Here is a 13,180-nt window from a genome sequence, read left to right on the forward strand (position 1 = left end):
AGGCAAGAGGGACCTTAAATCTCTTGATGTCTGTCCCACAGAGCAACACACTGGCTATCACATTGATGATACAGTGCTAAGTGGACTTACGCAAGAAGTGGCAAGCACTCTTGATGCTACATGTACGTAGAAGGTGGCCAATAAGTCCTGGGAAAGTTCCAGGGAATGCCACATCTGTGATGTTTTTAGAGTATCCGCTGGTCTGGAGCATGTCAGGATAGCCCCTCTAAAGTCAGAGACATGTTATTGCATCTTGAAATGCCCAACATAAGGAAAACATGATAATCATGGGCCTCTCTAAACTTTGGAGGCCATGGGTATGCTGCTGTCTCTATTACCTGCCAGTTTTGAGTGAGGACCAAAGCAAACAAAAGGTCCTGCAGCAGGTCCAGACCACTGGGTAAGCTGCCCCGACACCTGGATCATATAACTTAGCAGAACCAAGGGTAAGGGAAGTGCCTGAGGCAGACAGGTGATCAATGGAGCCTCTGACAGGCAGCAGTAGGAAAATCACAGAGCAGACCCCTAGGAGTGGACCACTAGGGCTTTGGAGTAAGGTCATGCCTTCTTCTGCCTACAACTATTATCCACCTAAAAAACAACACTTGGCTTGCTACTGCACCCCGATAAAGACTGAATGCTTGACCACAGAACACCAGGTGACTCTGTCAGCTCACATTATGGGTGTTACCTGATCCATAGAAGATGAAACTGGATGTACGCAGTAGCATTCCACTGTCAAATCAAAATGACATAGATGAGGGCTGGACGCGATGGCTCACGCCTGTAATCCCAGCACTTTGGGAGGCCGAGGCGGGTGGAGTACAAGGTCAGGAGATCCAGACCATCCTGGCTAACACAGTGCAACCCCGTCTCTACTAAAAATACAAAAAAATTAGCCGGGTGTGGTGGTGGGCGCCTGTAGTCCCAGCTGCTTGGGAGGCTGAGGCAGGAGAATGCTGTGAACCTGGGAGGCACAGCTTGCAGTGGGCTGAGATCAAGCCACTGCACTCCAGCCTGGGCGGCAGAGTGAGACCCTGTCTCAAAAAAAAAAAAAAAAAAAACCAAAAAAACGATGTAGATGAAACCAGTCCTGAAGCCCATGTAAACAATGCAAGCAGGTGGCTCATACTCCATGGAGCATGATCCCCCTCCTTCACTGCCTCTCCCTCAGCCTACAACCTAGAGCTTCATGGATAATTCTCTATTGTCAATTAAAAGGGTTACGTATAGGATTGGTTTAAACATGAAATTAGCCAGGATTGCTAATACATCAAGTATGCCAGCGCTACCCGTAAGTGGGTAACTGCTACACTACAGCCCCCCTCAGAAGTGCTCCTGAAAGACCGCAGGAGAATCCTCCTAGTCAACAGCACTGGAAACAGTGTATCTTCACACAGGACATCCTGGAAGACAAGACACCTGATGGGTATTGGCCAGGGACTTAGAAAGAGTAACAAGGAGGCATGTGGATGGACTTTTCAGGATGTGCGCAAAATGTGAAGATATTTATGTCACTATAAATGCTTGCTAGGGGACGTTCACTGTGGAAGAGGTTCTCAAAAATCAGGTGGGGAAAATGCTCGACTTAGTGGCTGTCAATAATCTTCTTTCCTAGTCATTCCAGTGGTTCTTCAGCGAGCCATGTAGCAAGGATGATCTCAACAGGCAGGGGCTCAACAACATGACTGCTCCTCACCAAGGTGACCTGGCTGCCACAGATGCAGAGCATACAAAATGCCCGGTGTGGTTGCTAATGCTACATCACTAGCAGGGAAAACAGCCAGTTACCAGGTGGCAGGTTGATTACATTGGACCCCTTCGTCTTTTTTTTTTCTTTTTTTGAGATGGGAGTCTTGCTCTGTCGCCCAGGCTGCAGTGCAGTGGCACAATCTCGGCTCACTGCAACCTCTGCCTCCCAGGCTCAAGCGATCCTCCCACCTCAGCCTCCCGAGTACCTGGGATTACAGGTGTGCACCACTATGCCTGGCTAATTTTTGTATTTTTAGTAAAGGTGGGGTTTCACCATTTTGGCCAGGCTAGTCTTGAACTCCTGACCTCAAGTGAGCCGCCAGCCTCAGCCTCCCAAAGTGCTGGGATTATAGGTGTGAGACACCGTGCCCGGCCCAGTGCTTTGTCTTCACAGGGAGAGACACATTGCAGGTGCAGCTTCGCCTTCCCTTCCTGTCCTGCAGCCCTCTGCCAGCACCACCGTTTGTGCACTTACAGAATACCTTATTTATTTTCACAGAACCTTACAAACAACTCTACACAAACTAGTCCAGAGTATAAAAAAGAGCATATATATTCCAACTCTTTTTGTGAGTATAGCATGACCTTAGAATCAGAATATGACAAAGAGAATTTTAGAAAAAACCCTAGCTAATTTACTCACAGACATAGATGCAAAACTCCTAAACAAAATATTAGCAAATCAAATCCAGTAATATATATCAAAGATAATATATCACGGCCAAATTCAGCTTATTCCAGGAATTCAAGGTTATTGTAATATCTGGAAATCAACTAATGTATGAAATTAACAGTCTAAAGGAGAAAAACCTGTAACTGTCAATATAAATGCTAAAAATGGAGAAACTCAACATATAATCAAGATAAAACTGTTAAGGAACGGAGATCTGCAAAAACACACATTAAGCCTCTATCTTAATGACAAAATGTTTAAATAATTCTCATTAAGTCTGGGAAGTCCACGATCACACTTTCATTCAGCACTGTGTAAGTCATTCCACCTAGCATGGTATGGTAAGAAAACAAAATACAAAGTGTATGGCTTGAAAATTAAGAAATAAGTTCATTATTATTTATAGATTAAATGATTTTCAACCTAAGAAACCCAGAAGAATCTACAGATAAACTGGGAAAACTGGTAAGAATTAAGCAGGTCTGCTGGATACAAAATCAATATGCAAAAATTAATTCCATTCATTTTCATCAACAAACAGAAAATGCAATTTATAAAATGACACATTTTACAGTAGCAATGAAAATACATAAGTACCTAAGACTAAACCTAACAAAAGATATACAGAACATATATGAAAAACTATTAAAAAAACACATTAAGGAAGAATTAAATGAATAGAATGATTGGATATTACAAAAATGTCACTTCTCCAAATTGACTTAAAGATTCAATGTAGAGCCAATCAAAACTCCAACAGGTTTTATTCAAGAAACTTGACGAACTTTCATGTGTGAAAGCAAAGGGTCAAAAATAGCCCAAACTAATCCCACCACTTTGGGAGGCTGAGACAGGCAGATCCCTTGAGTCCAGGAGTTCGAGACCAGCCTAGGCAACATGGCAAAACCCCATCTCTAAAAAAAAAAAAAAAAAATTAACCAAGTGTGGTGGTGGTGTGAGCCTGTAGTCCCAGCTACTTGGGAGGCTGAGGTGGGAGAATCACCTGAGCCCAGGAAATTGAGGCTGCAGTGAACCGCAATTGTGCCACTGCATTCCAGCATGGGCGACAGAGTGAGACCTTGTCTCAGGGGGGAGAAAAAAAAAAAAAAAAGCCAAAACATTCCTGGTGAAAGAAAAGTCATCAAGAATTATTACAAAGGTGGCGTGATTAAAACTATTTATCAATGCAGGGTTGGTCATATCGTTGACTGAGCAGAATAGGGAGGCTATAAACAGTTCCATGCATATGTGTAAATCTACTTTAGGTTACAGATGGCATTGCAGTTCACTTGGGAAAGGACAGACTTTTCAATAAATGATTCTGGGACAGCTGGCTATCCATTTAGAAGTAAAATTGGACTTCTACCTCAATCGTACACCAAAACTGATTCCAGCTGCATTAAATATTTAATTGTGGAAAGCAAACTATAAGAAAATGTTAGCCTATATAGAATTATCTTTATAGTCTTGAGATAAGAATTTCTTAAAATAACACAAGATACATACGAAAAGTACAAACCATAGAGAAAAAATTCTACCTCATTAAAATTCAGAACTTCTGTTATTCAAAAACTCCATACAAAGTGTAAAGACAAGTCACAAACTGGAAAAACGTTTATGAGATGTGATACTTAGGCTCCAGAATAAAGAACTCCTACAAATCAATTAAGAAAAAGACAACCAAACTGAAAAATGACCAACAGACATGAACAGACACATCAGATGAGGAAACATGAATGAGTCATACCTATGAAATGTGTCGATATATGAAAATATGCTGAATTTCATTATAAGAAATACATTTTCAGGCCTGATACAGGGGCTTATGCCTGTAATCCCAGCTGAGGTGGGTGGATCACCTGAGGTCAGGAGTTTGAGACCAGCCTGGCCAGCATGGTGAAACCTCATTTCTACTAAAAACACAAAAATTAGCAGGGCGTGGTGGTGCGCGCCTGTAATCCCAGCTACTTGGGAGGCTGAGGCAGGAGAATCATTTGAATCTGGGAGGTGGAGGTTGCAGTGAGCCAAGATCGTGCCATTGCACTCCAGCCTGGGTGACAAGAGTGAAACTCCGTCTCAAAAAAAAAAAACAAAAAAACAAAAAACAACGATAAACATTTTAGAACAAATGATACCCACCCATTAGACTGGATTTTTCTAGGGGAAAAATTGGTGAGGACACGCAGCAACTGCAACTAGAACTTTAGAAAACAATCTGGCATTACCTAGCAAATTTGAAGATGTTCATATCTAACTGTATGGCAATTTCACTTCCAAATATATGCCCTAGGGAAACTCCTGTCCATGAGAACCAGGAATCTTGTACAAATATACAAATGCAGAAACAGCATTGTTTACAATACAATAACTTGATACATAATGAGGATAGTATTCCACAGCAGAATAAACAAATGCATTATAATATATACGTACAATGAAATACTGTACAGTGGTGAAAATAAATAGGTGAATCTTAAGAAATGATATTGAATGATAAAAGTCACAGAAAAATAAATTCATAATGACTCTACTTATATAAAGTTCAAGAGCCTGTGAAACGAAATATATATTGTGTAGAGTATAAACATGTAGTAAAACTATAAAGAAAAGCAAGGAATAATGAGTAAAGAGAGGTTCCTCTGGAGGTGAGGATAGGGGTAAGTCAGTGAGACAAGTCCCTAGTGCTAGTGGGGGTGTGAGGGAGTAAGACCTCTCTACTGCAGGCCAGAGTGTGAACAGCAGATCGTCACGTGCCTATGGAGGGCAAAGGCAAGGGAGAAAAGGAGAAGAACTGAGGATTCTGTACCACAATAACTTTCCTACTTTATTTTTGTCTTCAGCTGAAGTTGCCAAAATCATAACATGGAAATTAGAACCATCTGTTGACAGGATAAGTTAGTGAACTGGACAGAATTTACCAAGAGAAATTCAGAATAATGTATTTTAGAATCTGTGTCAAATCAGGGAAAAATATAAAGTCTATTTTATTTGGGAGGGGAAAATAATGCCATTTCATCATTTTTTATAAAAGCAAAAATACAGAAATAACCTAAATGACCATTATGATAATACTGGTTAAATAAAATAGTATACATTAACACTATGATACGCTGTTATAGTTGTTGCAAAAAATTAAACAGACCAGAACAAGAAAAGTGAACCAATGGAATAGAATAGAGTTGTTAAACAGATAATATTTAGTGCAGGTTAAAGAGTCATTTCAAAGCAGCCGAGAAAAATGGACTAGTCAAGAAATGTTGAGACAACTGGCTGCCCATTGCCCTTATCTAAAACCATTCGCAAATACTTTACATGCACATGGATTACAGAACAATTAAAATAAAATATGGGCGAATATGTTCTATAAACTTGGTATAAGAAAAGCCACCTTAAAAACACAAAAACTAAAAACCATGAAGAAAAAGAGGAATAAATATGACTAAATAAAACATAAAACTTCTACAAAGACACCATTAAGAAAGTTGAAAGACAATTCACAGGCTGAAAGATATTTGCAACATAAATAGCAGAGAAAGAATCAGATATCTATGTATATATCTATAGATATATATAGAAATATATCTGATATATATCTATATATATAGCTATAAAATCAATTTAAATAAAAAAATAAAAAAAAGTTAAAAAACAGGTAATCCATAGAAGAGGAAATAGAAATATCTACTCAATATGTAGCTATATGCAAATTATACCTACTATGTAATGCAACTTTTTACCCAAGTGATAAAAACATAAGGCTTGAAAACATCAAGTGTTGGTGAGAATGTGAGTGAATAGGCTGCAAACCAGGGAGTGAATTGATACTGGTATTCTGAAGAGCTGTTTGGCTGTATGAATTAGGATGAAAATGGGCACAAATTATGACCCAGAGAATCCATTTCTAGGAGCACACCCTAAAGAAACACTCACATATGTGCACAAGGTTATTCACCGAAGCATTATTTGTAACAGTGAAAAACATCAAAATGTCATCAGCAAGGGAATAAACTATGATAGCCAGGATTGCAGGAGTTTTTAAAAATATGGCAAATCTCCACATATTGACATACACTGAAGGATAGTCAAGTGATATTCTTAAGTTAAAAAAAGCTTCAGGAAAATGCAGAATAATGTTTTAAAACAAAGTGAATTCTATATATTTCTAAAGGTACATGTATGTATGTAATACACAGAGAAAGGTATGGGAGGTAATCACCAAACTGGTAATAGTTCACTCTGGGGAGGGGACTGTGTTGGGGTAAGGGACAGTCAAGGGAGGTTTTGACTTTATCTGTATTTGAATTTTTTTAAATTAAGAGTATATGCACTTACATAATTTTAAAATAAATATAAAATAATTATGATACAAAATTATAAACTGTATAATGGGGAAATGGGCAAAGTCTTCTGGGAACATAGTGAAAGGAGAAACTAGTTTAGCATGCAGAAAGATTTTATAGCAGTTGTGACATTTTCATTGGACCTGGCTATTCAAACAGGATTTTGTCAAGGATTTATAATTTGATGGAAGATTGTTGCAGATTATATTTTCCAAAGATGACTATACCAACATATGTCTCATCCAATATGCCTTTCTTTCAATATGACATTGACACTCCTTCCTCCATGGAGAGGTTGTGGGGGATCTATGTCCCCACCCCCTTAAACTTGGGCAGGACTTTGTGATTGCCTTGTTGAACAGAATGAGGTGGAAGTATTACAGCATGACTTCTGAGATTATTCAACTTCTGTCTGGTCCTTTCTTTCACAAAATACTCATCCTTGAAACACAGCCACGATGCTGTCAGGAAGCCCAAACTAGCCTACATGGAAAGACCACATGAAGAGGCTCATGTGGAGAGGAACTGAGGCCTCCAGCCAACAGCCAGCATCAACTGCTAGACACATGAGTCAGCAAGCCTTCAGATGATTCCTGCCCCAGCCTTTGTGTTCCCTGGCTAAGGCTAGATATGCATCATGGAACAGAGACAAGCCATCCCCACTGTGCTCTATCCTAATTCCTGACCCAGAGAATCCTTGAGCAGAAAAAATGATTATGCCACGAAGTTTCAGGGCAATGTGTTACACAGTCAAAGTAACTGGAACAAAGACATTCTAAAGAGAAGAAAGTACACAAGCAATGGAATGTCACAGGGCATTGTGAGTATTGGCAGTTTTAGGTGATGAAGCCCGTAGTCTGGCTGGGATCAGACTATGAAAAGTACTTGTCTGGTACTATTTTAAAAATTAGACTTATCCTATTGCCAGTGGAGAACTGTTGAAAGCTTTTAAGTTTGGAAGTGAAATGCTAAGATCTGCATTTTAGCAAGATATCTCTGAGACTACTGTAAAGGAAAGATTGCAGAAATGAATGACTTAAAAATAGAAAAAGCCCCTCTGATTAAGATGGGTCCCAGCCAAGTAAGATGGTGGGATCCCCCCTCCGGCTACATTTTTTACTTTTTCCTCCTTAGGATTGCTTCTTATGCTCATTTATACTCAATTTCACTTGTATTAAAATGTTAGGAGGGAAAACTTTTCTCCACACAAAAACCTGCGACAGATGTTTAAAGCAGCTTATTCATAACTGCCAAAACTGCAACCAAGATATCCTTCAGTAGGTGAATGGATAAATAAACTATGGTACATTCTATTCAGCATTACAGTAGGCGAATGGATAAATAAACTGTGGTACATTCTATTCAGCACTAAAAAGAAAAGAGCTATCAGGTAGGCACGGTGGCTCATGCCTGTGATCCCCGCACTTTGGGAGGCTGAGGCGGGTGGATCACAAGGTCAGGAGGTCAAGACCATCCTGGCTAACACGGTGAAACCCCGACTCTACTAAAAATACAAAAATTAGCCAGGCATGGTGGCGGGTGCCTGTAGTCCCAGCTACTCAGGAGACTGAGGCAGGAGAATCGCTTGAACCCGGGAGGTGGAGGTTGCGGTGAGCCGAGATCGCGCCACTGTACTCCAACCTGGGTGACAGAGTGAGACTCTGTCTCAAAACAAAAAAAAAAAAAAAAAAAAAAGAAACAAAGAAAAAAAAGAAAAAAGAAAAGAGCTATCAAGCCATGAAAAGATATGGAGGAACCCAGAGTGTTAATTACCAAGTAAAAAAAAAAATCTAAAAATCATACATACCTTATTATTTTGAGATACGTCCCATCAATACCTAATTTATTGAGAGTTTTTAGCATGAAGTGTTGTTGAATTTTGTCAAAGGCCTTTTCTGCATCTATTGAGATAATCATGTGGTTTTGTCTTTGGTTCTGTTTATATGCTGGATTACATTTATTGATTTGCGTATATTGAACCAGCCTTGCATCCCAGGGATGAAGCCCACTTGGTCATGGTGGATAAGCTTTTTGATGTGCTGCTGGATTCGGTTTGCCAGTATTTTACTAAGGATTTTTGCATCAATGTTCATCAAGGATATTGGTCTAAAATTCTCTTTTTTGGTTGTGTCTCTGCCCGGCTTTGGTATCAGGATGATGCTGGCCTCATAAAATGACTTAGGGAGGATTCCCTCTTTTTCTATTGATTGGAATAGTTTCAGAAGGAATGGTACCAGTTCCTCCTTGTACCTCTGGTAGAATTCCGCTGTGAATCCATCTGGTCCTGGACTCTTTTTGGTTGGTAAGCTATTGATTATTGCCACAATTTCAGATCCTGTTATTGGTGTATTCAGAGATTCAACTTCTTCCTGGTTTAGTCTTGGGAGAGTGTATGTGTCCAGGAATTTATCCATTTCTTCTAGATTTTCTAGTTTATTTGCGTAGAGGTGTCTGTAGTATTCTCTGATGGTAGTTTGTATTTCTGTGGGATCGGTGGTGATATCCCCTTTATCATTTTTTATTGCGTTTATTTGATTCTTCTCTTTTTTTTTCTTTATTAATCTTGCTAGCGGTCTATCAATTTTGTTGATCCTTTCAAAAAACCAGCTCCTGGAGTCATTAATTTTTTGAAGGGTTTTTTTGTGTCTTTATTTCCTTCAGTTCTGCTCTGATTTTAGTTATTTCTTGCCTTCTGCTAACTTTTGAATGTGTTTGTTCTTGCTTTTCTAGTTCTTTTAATTGTCATGTTAGGGTGTCAGTTTTGGATCTTTCCTGCTTTCTCTTGTGGGCATTTAGTGCTATAAATTAAGAGCTATCTATGACAAACCCACAGCCAATATCATACTGAATGGGCAAAAACTGGAAGCATTCCCTTTGAAAACTGGCACAAGACAGGGATGCCCTCTGTCACCACTCCTATTCAACATAGTGTTGGAAGTTCTGGCCAGGGCAATTAGGTAGGAGAAGGAAATAAAGGGTATTCAATTAGGAAAAGAGGAAATCAAATTGTCCGTGTTTGCAGACGACATGATTGTATATCTAGAAAACCCCATTGTCTCAGCCCAAAATCTCCTTAAGCTGATAAGCAACTTCAGCAAAATCTCAGGATACAAAATCAATGTACAGAAATCACAAGCATTCTTATACACCAATTAACAGACAAACAGAGAGCCAAATCATGAGTGAACTCCCATTCACAATTGCTTCAAAGAGAATAAAATACTTAGGAATCCAACTTACAAGGGACGTGAAGGACCTCTTCAAGGAGAACTATAAACCACTGCTCAATGAAATAAAAGAGGATACAAACAAATGGAAGAACATTCCATGCTCATGGGTAGGAAGAATCAATATCGTGAAAATGGCCATACTGCCCAAGGTAATTTATAGATTCAATGCCATCCCCATCAAGCTACCAATGACTTTCTTCACAGAATTGGAAAAAACTACTTTAAAGTTCATATGGAACCAAAAAAGAGCCCGCATCACCAAGTCAATCCTAAGCCAAAAGAACAAAGCTGGAGGCATCACGCTACCTGACTTCAAACTATACTACAAGGCTACAGTAACCAAAACAGCATGGTACTGTTACCAAAACAGAGATATAGATCAATGGAACAGAACAGAGCCCTCAGAAATAACGCTGCATATCTACAACTATCTGATCTTTGACAAACCTGAGAAAAACAAGCAATGGGGAAAGGATTCCCTATTTAATAAATGGTGCTGGGAAAACTGGCTAGCCATATGTAGAAAGCTGAAACTGGATCCCTTCCTTACACCTTATACAAAAATTAATTCAAGATGGATTAAAGACTTAAACGTTAGACCTAAAACAATAAAAACTCTAGAAGAAAACCTAGGCATTACCGTTCAGGACATAGGCATGGGCAAGGACTTCATGTCTAAAACACCAAAAGCAATGGCAACAAAAGCCAAAATTGACAAATGGGATCTCGTTAAACTAAAGAGCTTCTGCACAGCAAAAGAAACTACCATCAGAGTGAACAGGCAACCTACAAAATGGGAGAAAATTTTTGCAACCTACTCATCTGACAAAGGGCTAATATCCAGCATCTACAATGAACTCAAACAAATTTACAAGAAAAAAACAACCCCATCAAAAAGTGGGCAAAGGATATGAACAGACACTTCTCAAAAGAAGACATTTATGCAGCCAAAAGACACATGAAAAAATGCTCACCATCACTGGCCATCAGAGAAATGCAAATCAAAAGCACAATGAGATACCATCTCACACCAGTTAGAATGGCTATCATTAAAAAGTCAGGAAACAACAGGTGCTGGAGAGGATGTGGAGAAATAGGAACACTTTTACACTGTTGGTGGGACTGTAAACTAGTTCAACCATTGTGGAAGTCAGTGTGGCGATTCCTCAGGGATCTAGAACTAGAAATACCATTTGACCCAGCCATCCCATTACTGGGTATATACCCAAAGGACTATAGATCATGCTGCTATAAAGACACATGTACACGTATGTTTATTGCAGCACTATTCACAATAGCAAAGACTTGGAACCAACCCAAATGTCCAACAATGATAGACTGGATTAAGAAAATGTGGCACATATACACCATGGAATACTATGCAGCCATAAAAAATGATGAGTTCATGTCCTTTGTAGGGACATGGATGAAATTGGAAATCATCATTCTCAGTAAACTTATCACAAGGACAAAAGACCAAACACCGCATGTTCTCACTCATAGATAGGAATTGAACAATGAGAACACATGGACACAGGAAGGGGAACATCACACTCTGGGGACTGTTGTGGGGAGGGGGGAGGGATAGCATTAGGAGATATACCTAATGCTAAATGGCGAGTTAATGGGTGCAGCACACCAGCATGGCACATGTATACATATGTAACTAACCTGCACATTGTGCACATGTACCCTAAAACTTAAAGTATAATAATAAAAATATAAATAAATAAATAAAATAGATATAAAAAAATCGTACATACCATCTGATTCCAACTATATGACATTCTGGAAAAGGAAAAACTATGGAGACAGTAAAAAGATCACTGGTTGTTAGGGGTTAGTGGGAGGGAGGGATGAATAGAGCACAGAGGATTTTTAGAGTAGTGAAACTGCTATGTCTGATACTATAATGGTGGATACACATCATTATACATTTGTCCAAACCCACAGAATGTATAACACCAAAAGGGAACCCCAATATAAACCATGGACTTCGGATGATTATATGGCAATGGAAGTTCATTGATTGTAACAAATGTACCACTCTGGTGTGGAACAGGGGTACATGGGAACTCTTTACTTTCTGCTCAAATTTGCTGTGAACCTAAAACTGCTTTAAAACAGAAAGTCTATTTTTAAAATTTTAGGAGAAAAAAATGTCGGGGGGGGTCAGAATACAAAACATTTTCCTTAATGCTCTTCTTTCAAGCTTCTGGATCTAAATCTGTTTAAGAATACAAAGCAAGCTGTCTAAAAATTATAACCACTTATAACTAATTATCCATGTGACTAATGCCATCCTTATGCAAACATCACTATAACCCCCAATTTCTTGTTTTTGTGTTTATTAAAATCTCCTCCTCATTCTCACAACTGGCTTTGTAAGAAAACTCTGTAAATATGAACTTGAACAAGAAAATACACCCATACTAATAAACTATAGCACTTATACACTGGATATTATAGATCTATATAAGGAGAAAATGTGAGATGCATGGTCCAAGAAGAGTGGGAAGATATAACTCAAAACATAAAAAGCCACCTCTGTGGTAAGGGAAAAGATGCCTGTATGAATATAAAAGCAAAGATTTATAAGGTGATGAAAGATACTAATGAGAACGTTTCATTCTCATGTTGGCAGAAGATCTTCCATTCTACTTTCTGAGAAAATCAACAGGAAGAATGCATTGAAAATTGAGAGTTCATGGAGTTCATCATTGTTTATAAAAGAGAATAGAGATAGGATGCAGTGACTCAACAGTGAGTCAGTCAGATCCTCAAGGATCCAGAGTAGTCGCAGAGCCCAGTTGGAACTCAATCGTGTAATTTATTGGAGGCTAGTTTTGTATAATTTTATACTGTGCCTTTCTCTAATGTTAATTATTCAAGAGATGATTAACCAATTTGTGGCTACTGTGCATCTTACCTCTTCACATTTTCACTTAATGCCTGCTTTTGAAAGAGGTCATAATTTAAATTCTTTATGAAAAAAACAGGAGCTAAAATTAATTTTCTGCTATTAAAACTACTTGTAAAAGAGTTAAGGCTTGTAGTCAATTTTTGAAACAAACAATGAAAAAGGAAAAAGTAAAACATGAAGAGAGAAAACACTGAAGCAAATGGTAAAACAAGATTATAGGACCATGTTGTGGGTTGAATTTATCCATGCTAGTTCTGTCCCT

General features: G+C 38.8%; 1 protein-coding gene across 6 annotated transcripts in view; it reads right to left on the reverse strand.

Moving 5' to 3' along the window:
- The window catches only part of ENTHD1 (ENTH domain containing 1), a 167,742-nt gene that overhangs the window by 86,356 nt on the left and 68,206 nt on the right, over positions 1 to 13,180 (reverse strand). The gene's annotated exons all lie outside the window — the stretch shown is intronic.

The sequence above is a fragment of the Pongo abelii genome, chromosome 23, assembly GCF_028885655.2.
Source record: "Pongo abelii isolate AG06213 chromosome 23, NHGRI_mPonAbe1-v2.0_pri, whole genome shotgun sequence".
NCBI classification, from domain to species: Eukaryota; Metazoa; Chordata; class Mammalia; order Primates; family Hominidae; genus Pongo; species Pongo abelii.